The 12,822-nt window shown below is 45.7% G+C and overlaps 1 protein-coding gene and 1 non-coding gene across 4 annotated transcripts in view; one reads left to right on the forward strand and one right to left on the reverse strand.

Moving 5' to 3' along the window:
• MTM1 (myotubularin 1) overlaps positions 1–11,742 on the reverse strand; it is a 96,752-nt gene extending 85,010 nt beyond the window's left edge. For 2 of the 3 annotated variants that reach the window (XM_072817842.1, XM_072817839.1), the window contains exon 1: positions 11,665–11,742. The gene's annotated coding sequence lies outside the window, so the exon portion shown is untranslated. Of the gene's footprint in view, positions 1–4,709; positions 4,764–11,664 lie in introns of those variants that run through there. The other variant, XM_072817841.1, reaches the window with a different exon arrangement.
• LOC140628879 (U6 spliceosomal RNA) lies at positions 2,810–2,916 on the forward strand. The gene has a single exon (XR_012026811.1). It is a non-coding gene; the product is annotated as a U6 spliceosomal RNA (small nuclear RNA).
• Positions 11,743–12,822: the final 1,080 nt, after the last annotated feature.

Raw genomic sequence — 12,822 nt, forward strand, 5'->3', positions numbered from 1 at the left:
CTGCTCTTAATGCTTGCATTCCATAGCTCTTAAAGATACTAGCAAGCTTCATAAGGTAAGAAATAAAAGTCATGGGACGCCTGGTGGCTCAGTGGTTGAATGTCTGCCTTTGGCTCAGGTCGTGATCCCAGGGTCCTGAGAGCAAGTCCTGCATCAGGCTCCCTGCATGAAGCCTGCTTCTCCCTCTGCCTATGTCTCTGCCCTTCTCTGTGTGTCTCTCATGAAGAAATAAATAAAATCTTAAAAAAAAAACAAGAAAGAAAGTCAAAACATATTGAAATAAGTAAAACTGTATTCGTAAACAACATGATCATGTATCAAAAAAAAAAAAAAAATCCTAAGAACACTGTAGAACTACCAGAACTGGTAAGTAAACTTAGTAAGGTTGCAGGATATGCAGATCAACATAAAAATTAATGAGATTTGTATTGCTAGCAATGAACAAATGGACATTAAAGTGTAAAAAAAACTCGTGTGTAATATAAAAAAATGAAATCTTTAGGGATACATTTAACAAAATGTGTACAAGAACCATGCATGGAAAAGTATAAAACACTGAGAGAAATTAAAAAAGACCTAGACACACACTCAAGGATCAGAAGACTCAATGTTATTATAATGTCAATACTGATCTAGAGATTTGATACCATCCCTATCAAATCTCTATGGGCTGTGTTGCAGAAACTGACAAACCAATTCCAATTCCGAAATTTATATGGAAAGCCAAAGGACCAAAAATAGCTGAAACCACCTTGAAGGGGGGGAGGTTGGAGTACTTACACTATCCAATTTCTAGACTACTAAAAATGCCTCAGTAATCAAGACAGTGGGATTCTGGCAGGACTAGTTAGCCTGCCCAACAGGCAGTTTGCCATAATGGTTAGAGAAGCATCCAAAGGAATTGCCAAAGATTGGTTTCAGAATCAGACCCATTTTTTTGGAGGTCCTAGCAATAGTCCATTGATTTCTAACAAAGATACCAAGGTGATTCACTGGGGAAAAGGATAGTCTTTTCCACCAATGATGCTGGAACAAATTGATATCCATATGGAAAAATAAGTGAATATTGACACTTACTTCACACAATATACAAAATCAAGTCGAAATGAAGCATAGAAGTATTCGTTTTCAGGGCACCTGGGCAGCTCAACCAGTTCAGCATCCGACTCTTGATTTTGGTTCAGGTCGCAATCTCAGAGTCATGAGATCGAGCCCCATGTCAGATTCCGCACTCAGCGTGGAGTCTACTTGGGATTCTCGCCCTCTGCCCCTCCCCTTCCCCTGCTTGCATGCACTTGATCTTTCTCTAATACACAAATAAATCTTTTAAAAAGTATTCATTTTATATTGCAGCATCACAAACTTAGTAACTGTAAACAACACATATGAATTATCAGTTTCCGTGGGTCATTGGTCAGGAGTTGGCACAGTTTAGCTGCATCCTCTCCTCAAGATCTCACAAGGCTGGAAACTCAAGGAAAGGGGATTATACAGGGTATGAGTGGCGGGGTGGGGGGGGCAGGGCACAAGAGATCTAAACGTAAGTGTGAAAACTACCGAAGTCCCAGGACACAAGGGAAAATCTTTGTGAACTTAGGTTAGGTAAAGGTTTCTTAGAGCACAAAAAGCATAAACCTTAAGAGAAAAAAAAATGACAAACCTGACTTCATCAAAATTAAAAACCTTACTCTTTCAAAGGCCCAATTAAGAAAATGAAAGGGTAAGCTGTAGTTTGGGAGAAAGTACTTGCAAATCATAGATCTCACAAAGGTCTTATAATCAAAATATGTAACGTACTCTTATAATAATAAGACAGGCAATCCAATAGGAAACAGGCAAAAGATTTGAGCAGATGCTTCACCAAAGATGATAAACAAATGGTCAGTAAGCCCATGAAGACATACTCACCTTCATTAGTCATTAGGAACATGCAAATTAAAACCATAGCGAGCTACCACTACACACCCACTAGAATGGCTACAATTTAACCAGAGAGACAATAACAAGAGTTGATGAGGGCATGGGCTGAAGCAGAACTCATACTTCATTTTGCCAGTGAGAATGTAGGTTGGCACAAGGACTTTGGAAAATAGTTTGATGGCTTCTTGTAAAACTAAACATACACTAAGCATAACGCCCAGCAACGCCGCACCTAAGTATTTACACAAGTGAAAAAACAAGTCCACACAAAGACCCTTAAGCAAATGCTCATAGCAGCTTTATTCACTGAGCCAAAACTGAGCCAAAAACTCAGTCAACTCAATGTTCATCAACTAGTGAATAAATAAATCACTGTGGAACACTACTCAACAACAGAAAGTCACCAACTGTGGATCCGTGAGACAATATGGATGAATCTGGAAAGCATTACGCTAAGTGAAAGAAGCCAACCACAAAACACTATATAAACCTACCCTCAACACATCTCAAAGAGGTAGTAGTATTCAGACCACAGTCTCTAACCATAATGCAGTGAAGTCAGAAATCAGTTCTAAAAATACATAGAAAATGTGTCTGCAAATTTAAAAATATACTTCTAAACCCAAGGGTGAATGAAAGAATCACAAGAGAAATGAGACTATACTAGAACTAAATAATAATAATTCTATGCGTTGAAACATCCAAACCACAAAATAAATCCAAAGAGAGGAGAAAATGAGCAGTGATTTCCAGGATAGATTTTAAGTGAGGGGAAAAAAAAACAAGAGGCTGAATAGTGTATGTAGTATGCTTTTTTGGTGTAAAGGGGGAAATGCAAATGCACGTGCACACGTGTGCACACTTGCTCAAATTTGCAAAAGAAGAAACAGCGCTCGCTTTGGCAGCATATATACTAAAATTGGAATGATACAGAGAAGATTAGCATGGCCCCTTAGCATGGATGACACTCAAATTTGTGAAGCATTCATACAAAAAAGAAGAAGAAACAGAAATAGAAACTAACACCTACTAATACTGATTACCTGGGATGGGAGGTGAGGGGGCTAGAAATAGAATGCCTAGCAAGAGACAGGGATGGAAGTAAGGCTTTTTGGAATATACCCTGATGTAAATCTGAGTTTAAAATAATATAAAGTCTTTATTCATTAAAATTAATCAAAAAGAAGAAAATAGAGAATATAATTATATTCATTCATTTCCACATACTGACACACATCATATGGCATAACCACAACTGACAAACCTCTGGTAAGGCTAAGGAAAAAAAAAGAAGGCAGAAACAATATTAAGATTTAAGAATGAAAAGACAGGGATACCTGGGTGGCAGAGTCAGTTAAGCATTCGACTCGTGGTTTTGGCTTAGGTCCCTCGGGGTCGTGGGATTGAGCCCCGAGTCTGGCTCAGTACAGAGTCTGCTTGGAAATTTCTCTCCCTTTCCCTCTGCCCCTCCCACTCATTTTCTCTCTCTCTCTCTCTCTCTCTCAAATAAATAAATCTTAAAAAAGAATGAAAAGACAGATATTAACCACAGAAATGGCAGATATTAGCTGGTAGTTTAAAATATTCTCACACCAAATACACCAGGCCCAGGTGGCTCTAGGGGCAAGCTGTACCAACCATTCAAGAAACGGGTAATTCTAATCTCACAGGAACTTCCAGTGACCACAAAAAGGCAATGCTCTCAACTCACTTTACAAGGCTAGCAAACGGATGCTAGGCAAAGACTGTACAGGAAAGCCAAATCTTACCCTCAGGTACAGATGTAAAAATTCTGAAGAAAATATTGCCAATCAAATCCAGCAGTAAGAAACCGGCTGGTTTCACACCAGCAGGCAAACCTGGTTAATGCTACAACGTTGTATTAGAAAATCCCTTAAAATACCCCATCATCTTAACAGGTTCTAAGGGGGGGGGACACAACCAAACACCAAAAAAACAGAGCTCTGTAAAGGCAGAAAAGGGGTCTGATAACATTCAACATCCACTTAGAAAAAAAAAAAAAAAACAAAAACAAAACCATCCACTTAGGCCAAAATGAATGGTGTGCCTACCTGAAACCTGAAGCAAACCTAATACTTTATGGTGGAATGTGGAACACACGATGCCTTCTCAGGTGCAGCTTCTGGGCCCCACCCCAAAGTCCCGAAGTCAGAAAGTCCAGGCTTGCCACCAGGGAGCTTGGCATTTAGGAAACGCCCTCAGGGGATTCTGAGGAGGCTGGCCACCCCAAAGTCCAAGTGCCAGCGACAGAGCCCCGGAGGTGCGGCATCACCCGGAGGGGAGCCTGTCGCCGCCACCACTGCAGCCCGATCGCCCGCCTGGCAACCCACCGAGTCAGAATGTGCATCTGGACCCGAAGTGCGGGTGATTCTCAGCGCACTCAGGTGGGAGACGCGGCCCTACAGCGGCTGCTCTCCAGCTGGGCCCCACCCCGAGCACTGCACAAAATGCACCTGTTTGCTCTCCCCCGAGATTAAGAGTTTTCAGATGAACGTCTGTGGGTGGGGCCTGGGCAGGTCAGTAAAGCTCCCAGGTGGGGCGGCAGGTCAGTAAAGCTCCCAGGTGATTCTAAGGAGCAGCCAGCGTGGCCAACCACTGCTCTGCAGTATGCCAGCACGCGGAAAGTTCTCTCTGGGGACTCCGCATCCTCTTGGGTGAGCCAGAGAAGAAGGGCGCGAGCCTCAAGTTCTTTGAAGATCCCCGCCCACCCCACAAGGAAGAAAGCCTGCATGTCGCACATAGACGGGTGGCTAATTCTTCACACTTACCGAACCGGAACGGAGAAAAGAAGGGTCTGCAAAACGAAGTAGGGACGTTGTGAGGATTCAAATGGGATGACTGTAATCGCAATGGGCAAAGGGCTGGCCACAGCTTACACAGGATCGCTAATGCAAGTTATTACTGAGGCCACGGCGGCTCTAACAGCTCTTCAGGCAAGGACAGCAAATCTGATGACATCATCAGCAGATCAAGGCCAGAACGTAACTTTCAAAGCTGCGCTGTCCAACAACCGGAGCCACTAGTCCGTGCAACTCCTGAACACTTGAAATATGGCTAGTCCAAACTGAGGGGCGCTGTAAATGTAACGTACGTGCCAGAGGTTGCCAACTTCCTACCAAAAAAGGGGAGGGGAGACACCTCTCTGATAATTACACTGATTACACATGGAAATGAGAACCTTTTGGATATACTAGGTTAAATATATTATCAAAATTGACCTCATCTGTTTCTTTTCTAATGCGGCTACTAGGAGCATGCATTACACATGTGGCTCAAGTTATCTTTCTTTTTTTTTTTAATTTTATTTATTTATGATAGTCACAGAGAGAGAGAGAGAGAGAGAGGCAGAGACACAGGCAGAGGGAGAAGCAGGCTCCATGCACCGGGAGCCCGATGTGGGATTCGATCCCGGGTCTCCAGGATCGCGCCCTGGGCCAAAGGCAGGCGCCAAACCGCTGCGCCACCCAGGGATCCCCTCAAGTTATCTTTCTAATGGACCGCAAGTTCTCCAAGGGTCACGGGGAAGCCAGGATGGGAACTACTACTTCAACCAGCCTTCTCAAACTTCACATACAGATCACCTAGGGATGTCATTAAAATGCAGATTCTAGTTGGGTAGATCTGAGGGGCCCTCAGATTCTGCATTTCTCCTAAGCTCCCAGGAGCTGAGGAAAAGCAGAGGCATCAAGACAATTATCAACAAGGAAAAACTGTTTTGTGGCAATGTGAGTGACGGGAACCTCTGGAGAAGTGACCGTGTCCTGTCAGAGTTGATAACAGCAAAGAAAGGAAATGGCCAGCAGGGTTGCACTCAGCCTCAACTTTAAAAACGTAGTTGTTATGCCTCACAGAACTCCAAAGACCTGAGGGCCAGCTCCAATTGCCCTCCATCTGGGGACTCCATTCCTCTCTGATTGGGAACCATCAATGTGGGCAAGGAACACTTCAGGACAAGAAAGTTCAAAAAGGAACGTCAACTGAGGTTTCTCAAACCCTGCCTGCCACATAACTGATGTCAATGGCAGTGTCCTCCTACGGTCTCCGTGAAACCAAGTGTGGATCGTCCTTCTCACTGTGACCCAATACTACTGACAAGTCATGGTTGGGGGTCACTGCCATGCAGGTACATGACTTCTTTCGGCAAAATGGCTCAGGCCAATTCCAGGACTGCTGGAGTGACAGCACAGTCCCTGTTCTCCTGAGTCCCCCCCTAAATCATCTCAGGCCCATAAAGAAACTTAATGGTCAGACGAGGGTATTTCAAGCACCACCTTCTGATGCCATGAATCCCCTTTATGACCACCTCGGCCTCAAGAGCTCCCGTGAAGGGAAAAGCATGGCAACATGACATAGCAGCTCTGTTCCATTTTAAGAGGCTCTGGGAAACAATGCTTCCTCCTCACGGAAAGCCCAAGGGCATGATATCAATATGTAACAATCATCACAAGCTAAAGAAAGGACGTCACTGTGCTGCCAAGGTCTGCAGGCAAGGGAATAAGAACAGAATGAGTTACACACAAGTTACTTTTATTTTTACTTTCAATTATTACCCTTCTACTTCCCTTACTCCTTCCCATCCCCAAACAACACCAACAAGGAAAGCAAAAAATGAACCTATTCTATAAAAAAGGCTCATGACAGTAGTCCAAAAATCCAGAGGTTGGAAATGCAATGTGTGAGACCTCTCCCATCACTGGACCCAAAGAACTTTCCCCCTCATTTGCTAATTATCCATGACAAGGAAGGCCTAGCATGAGATGAGCTCCGTTTCATCTGGCAGTCAGGGGATATGGTCTCTGTACAGACAATCGAATTCGTGGAAATGAACACATCCAAACAACTCTGAGCAATCCCCTCCTTGTCCAGTTCAAGTCAAGGAGCATTTACTAAATGGCTGCTGTGTGTTAAGGGCCATGTTGGGTTTTGCCTGCCCAGGAAAAGAAAAAAACCATCTCCAACCTCAGCTCCCTTCTGCACAAGCTTAGATGAAAACAAGTAATACTGGTATCAAGACAAAGAGTTGAGGAGCAGCAACACTGGATGACCAGGACATAAGTCCGGGGCATTGCAAAGAGCTACTTATGGAGCCATTTCAAGATACTGAGAAATGACTTGAAATAGCAAGAAAAGAGCACTCTGCCCTAGTTCTACAGGAACACGAAAGGCAGCACAGACCTGGAGTGCAATCAAGGCTCTGTATTTCTTTCCATCCTCACCCCCTGAGTGAGAACATCCAGTCCAGTATGGATGGTGAAGCTTGGCAGGGCCTCCAGCCGCACTGAGGAGCTAATGCAAGGTGTTGATTTGAAAAAGGAAAGATTTTAATTCTGAAACACTTCAGGAAAAGGCAGGCAATATTCCCTGGTGCAGAGATTGTCTTGCTATTGCCCTATGATTGTTGGTTATATGATACTACCATTTTAGGAATCAATAAAATGGAAGCTCATGAGGGGTACTGATGACTTCAGGTCCATCCGAGAGAGGCAATAAAACACTCGTGTATTTCAATACTGACAGAAGAGGGAAAGCAAGGGAGAGGCCCACCCTACAGCTATGGGGTAGGTGGGCCAAGAACAGGAAGGACCCTGCTCTCCCATATTTAGTTTTCCAAATAGCGGCAGCTTCTATGATACATGAATGCGGTACTAATCATGCTGCACAGCCCACAACGGGTACTGGTGTACATGTGATCCTCTGGAAAGCTCTGAGAACTCGGTGGGGCTCACCACTCTGTCTTAAAAATGGAAGAGGCAGCAGCAGTGAGGTAGGAGGACTTATTCCATGTCACAGAGTGAAGAAGCAGAAGTGGGACTTGGGTCCGGCTCCTGGAATCCAAACTCAGGATGCTTTCAGCCACCTCACACAGAGGGCTTCTTTACTGTTCCTTAGATAAAAACAAAGAAAGTGCTAGTGGATGATACCAATGTTCTCACGAGGTGCCTGCTGCATTCTTAAAAGGATGAGGTCGTCCAGGTGCTCAGGTGAACTGTAAACATTTAACATGAAAAGCTGTCCTCCGACTGCAGGACAAAACTAGATCTCATCTACTAACTCCAACCCGGCCTTCTGGTCCTCCTGCCTTCAAAGTGGAGGAATGGGAAAAAGGCCTCTCTTGATCTAGTCATGTTTGGACAATAAACAAAACATGGCCTCAAGTAATTTCTGAGTCCAAACAGTAAAGGGAGCTCAACACTGCAGGAACTGTGGACACTGCTGCCAATGTCACCTGAGACTAAAAGCCTGAGTCAACCATGAAATGTAGAGAAATGGCTAGAAAAAAAAATCATGCTTACTGGATGTCCAAAAGTGTATTAGGACGTGTCTAGAAGTATTTCTTTTTCTTTAAAAACACACAAGGTTTGCGGGGGAGGGGGGAGCCTGACTGGCTCAGTCAGTTAAGCGTCCAACTCTTAATTTTGGCTCAGGTCATGAGCTCAGGGTCGTGGGATGGAGACCCAGGAGTCAGGCTTCGTGCTCAGCGGGGAGTCTGCTCCAGGATTCTCTCTCCTTCTCCCTCTGCCCTCCCACTCATATCCTCTCTATCTCTCTCAGATAGATAAATAAATCTTTAAAAGCAAACAGTGGGGGGCACCTGGGTGGCTCAGTGACTGAGCATCTGCCTTCGGCTCAGGTCATGATCCTGGGGTCCTGGGATCGAGTCCTACATCGGGCTCCTTGCAGGGAGGCTGCTTCTCTCTCTGCCTAGGTCTCTGCCTCTTTCTTTGTGTCTTTCATGAATAAATAAAATCTTTAAAAAAAACAACAAATAAAGCAAAGAAGGGAGTTCCACGTAGTTCTAGTCAGTAACAGCCAACTTTTCTGGAGTACCTACTATGTGCAAGACACAATCCTAACCACCTGACATAGATTATCGCCCAGTCTAGCCAACAATCCCCTGAGGTAGGCACTATTAATATTTTTTTTTCATTTTACAGATAAGGACACTGAGGCACAGGGGTAAGTAACTCACCCAAAGTCACACAGGTAATATTAGAGTCAGGATTCAAATCCAGAGGCAATACCTTACAGGCAAATGGCAACCCCCTGTCCCTCCCCCATCTGCCAAAAAAGAATAATGAACTGAGAAACTAGAAAATAAGGAAAGCAGAACTTCAAAGAGGTCAGAAGCAGGGAAGGGAAATTACTAAAGAATAATGAAAGCAACCTCTTATTCTTCTATAAAATGGGAAAAACTTTAGAAATAACAAGAAACTCTGGCCTTTGAAATCCTTTGGCCAGTTCAAAATGCTGCCTCCTAAGCCTTGAAGAGGCTCTGCTTTTCTCTTGATTTTGGAGCCCTCAAAAACAGCAAGAACCACATGTTCTTTCAGTGGTTTTTAAAGTAACTACATTTTGTTAATCCTCCTTTCATTTTGGAACAAAGAATATTTGAGTATTTTTTTTTAGAACTTTCGTCACTTTTCAGAACCTGTAAACACGAAAACATTTGCTTTGAAGCCATTGAACGTACAGCATATGAGAGAACTGAAAAGGTACTACAGATGAACTTGTATAGGAAGTTATCACGCATGCCATTTTACTAGTGCTTTAGTTTTTAAGACGTCCAAGGCTTCCTGACACTACAGCTAACATCAAAATGAACTCATTTCTTTACAAACCACACAACCCAAAGATTCAGATGGTAGGTTCTCAGGACTAACCAGAGTGCTGGAAAAGAAATCCACTTGTAAGGTAGCCTGAGGCAGGCAGGCACTGGCATGAAATCAACAGGGAATACTGACCTCAGCAGAGCCTTCTGTAGCTAAATCTAGTTAAGGGAACCACTGAGCCAGGGAGCGATTGGAAGACCACCTCCCTACTTGCTTGAAAGCACTTACTGTTTGCATTAAGAGAAAAGAAATGCAAGTAAATATGAGGCTGGGAAGAATTTACCATCTAAGAGGCAATTGCTGGAGAAATGATGACTCCATAGAATCTCTTTGATTTAGACAGATTTGCTTTTGGATTTCATTATTTGCTTTAATGGAGCAGCAGCTGACACTCTAAAACCTAACAATTCAATATAATTCCCAAGTCACTCTCAAACATGCCAGCCTGTTTTATTGACATCATAGAGTTTCAGAGCTCTATTTTTCTGCATAGTGCTCATCTCCAATAGAAAATATATCATTGCTTTTTTTTTCCCCTTGATCTGCTTCCCCACACATAAGTTTTGTAAGGCAGGGACTTCGTCAATGGTGCTGTGGGCTGTCTTCTCAGGGCTTGGGATTAAGTGGGCACACTATGGGCGTTCTGGGTTTAATGGGTAAATGAGGCCACTGACAACTTAATAAATATAAGTTAGAACTTTAAGGTAAGGGGACCAAATGTTTAATAGCGTTCAATAACTAGAATCTAAAAGCCCCAATCAATCTCCTCTACTTCCACTGGTCTGAATCTACTCCATGGTGTGGAATCTCTCAAGGATAGATTTGGTTTTGTGAAACAGCCAAACGTCATCAAGTCAAATCTGGTGAGTAATAAGTGATCATGCACAAGATATATGTTGATGAAAGCAAAACGTGTCTATAAATTAAGATGTGTAATTGTCTTCTTTGGCTGGTAAACTGGTTTTGAAGGAAATTCAAAATGGTTCAAACTACAACAAAATCACTGGCTTAGTCTCAAGACTCTAAGGTGGATACTTAACAAGGAACAAAACTAAGCTGTCATTAGAAAAAAAAAAAAAAAACCACCCGGGGTTAGATGCCTAGATACTTCCCAGAGACCTGACTTATGGTATTAGCTTCACCATTCGGTTGTCCCAAATCCCGGGTCACATTATTTAAATACTATACAACGTTACACTCTCTGGGCCTCAGTTTCCCCATCCTGGAAATGAACTACCTATGAACTTCAACGTCCCAGTCAATCCTAATATGCCATGATTCCTTTCTCGGGCAGGTCTGTTAGGTCTATTTAAAAACCAGTCACAATCCACTCCACTTCGTACTCAGTATGCGTCTAGAAGGCCCATAATATAATCTTTGCAGCAGATTCATTTCATATTTGCTTAGGCAAAAACTAAAATTAGTTTTCACTTCCTGAGCGCAGCAGAAGACAGTGAAGGGAGGCAACCCGGCAAAGGGCGCTTGCTCGCGCCTGTGCATACTTCCGACTGCGTATCAGGGAACTAACCGTTCCCTCTCTGATCTCTCAACTGTTGCAAAAGCAGATAAACCTCCCGTGCGTGATACAGAAAGTGTTCGGAGCGCCCACCGAGGCTTCCCGGCCAGCGCCGGGCTGTGGCCGCTCCGCAGGACCCATGGGGGATGCGGCGGGCACCCACCCCGGGCGGAGGGCCAAGGCGAGGACCAGCCGCGGCGCGTCGCCGGGGAGGCAGGACGGCCGCCCAGCCCGCTCGCCGCCCCAGGCGGGGAAGCAAAGTCCGGGAAGCGGCCGCGACGCCCCCAGGGTTCCCCCCGCGGCCCCGATTCCCCGTCCGGACCTTCGCCCGCCGCCGGCCCGGGACCTTGGGCGGGGAGAACAGGAGGAAGCCGGAGGCACCTGCCCCGCGGCTCCCCGGCCTCCGTCAGCCCCGGCCGGCAGGGACAGCGAGGCGCTCGGGCGAACCCCCCCACCTACACCCGCGGGTGCTACGAGAACCCGCGGGACCCGTCGGCCCGGGGAGTCCCAACTTCCTCCTCCCGGCCCCCCCCCCACACACACACACAGGTCCCCGCAGCGCCCGGCTCAGAGCCAGGCCGGCCCGAGCGCACCCACCTCGGGGTCCGGGCGCCACCGCGGTTGCCAGGCTGCTCGCCTCCCGGGCCCCGCTCCGCCCCCTCCAGGGCCCGCCCCCTGCGGCCGCCCCGCCTCTGGCCACCGCCCGCCGCCCTCCTCCGCGCGCCGGTTGGCGGGGGAGCATCACGTGACATGGGCGAGGCGGGCGGAAGGCGCTGGGAAAGCCTCGGCCACGGGCCCGAGGGGCGGGGCTCTTCCCCCGGGGGGCTGCTGGGAAGCCCCCTTTGAAAGGTCCGGCGCCTGGAGGCATCTGGTAGTTGTAGTTCCAGATACGCTGCCAGTGGGCAGGGCCCAGATGCTAGGAGCCGCCCCAGTAAGGGAAGTTGGCCTGGGAGCCAGCCGAACGGAGGCCGCTGGGAAGCGTAGTCCCAGGACTGCTCTGCGTCTCATTGTTTGGCTCCAATAAAGGGGAAATCCAGAGGGAGAACCCCTCTGTATAAAACTTTAGCCGATGTCAATAAACGGAGCTGTCATTGAGCGCGTACAGGGTGGGCTGCGTGACGCTGAGATGCTACAAGGGCCGGGGGAACAAATGTCACTGACCCTGGCACAGAATCTGCAATTCACAAGCCGAATGAACAGCTGAGGTGGACTCCGGGCGGTGCCAGCATCTTTCCAAGAACTCTCTTGAGACTTAGTGAAAGGAAACATTTCAGGACGAAGTTCCTTCTGCTTTTTTGAGGTTTGGGGAAGGCGATCACTAATACAGTAAAAAGAAAGAAAAAGGGGGAAAAAAACCAGAAGGAAGACAACTTTAGGAAGAGAATTCCGTGCATAACCGAATGAAACAAGCTTAACATAACACATAGAAAAATAGGTTTAATATTCCTTGCGCTGCATAGTAATTATATATATATATACATATACATGTCAAAGAAATGATGCTGCATAGGAGCACTTTACCATCTTTTTACTCTTGGATTTATTAGTACTCCAGCATCTAAAAATAATTGTTTTACCTGATACCAATGTATGTGTTCATATGAATTTACATACGATCATATATCACTATATGTATACGCACACTATACACACTGAACCTACAGAAGAGTCCAAACTTCTTAGGTGAGGAACAAGGCCCTTCAGACTCCAACCCACTTACCCTGCCAATGTGCCTCTTCTCTCTCTTCGCCCCAA

Source organism: Canis lupus, chromosome X (genome assembly GCF_048164855.1).
Source record: "Canis lupus baileyi chromosome X, mCanLup2.hap1, whole genome shotgun sequence".
In the NCBI taxonomy this organism is placed as follows: Eukaryota; Metazoa; Chordata; class Mammalia; order Carnivora; family Canidae; genus Canis; species Canis lupus.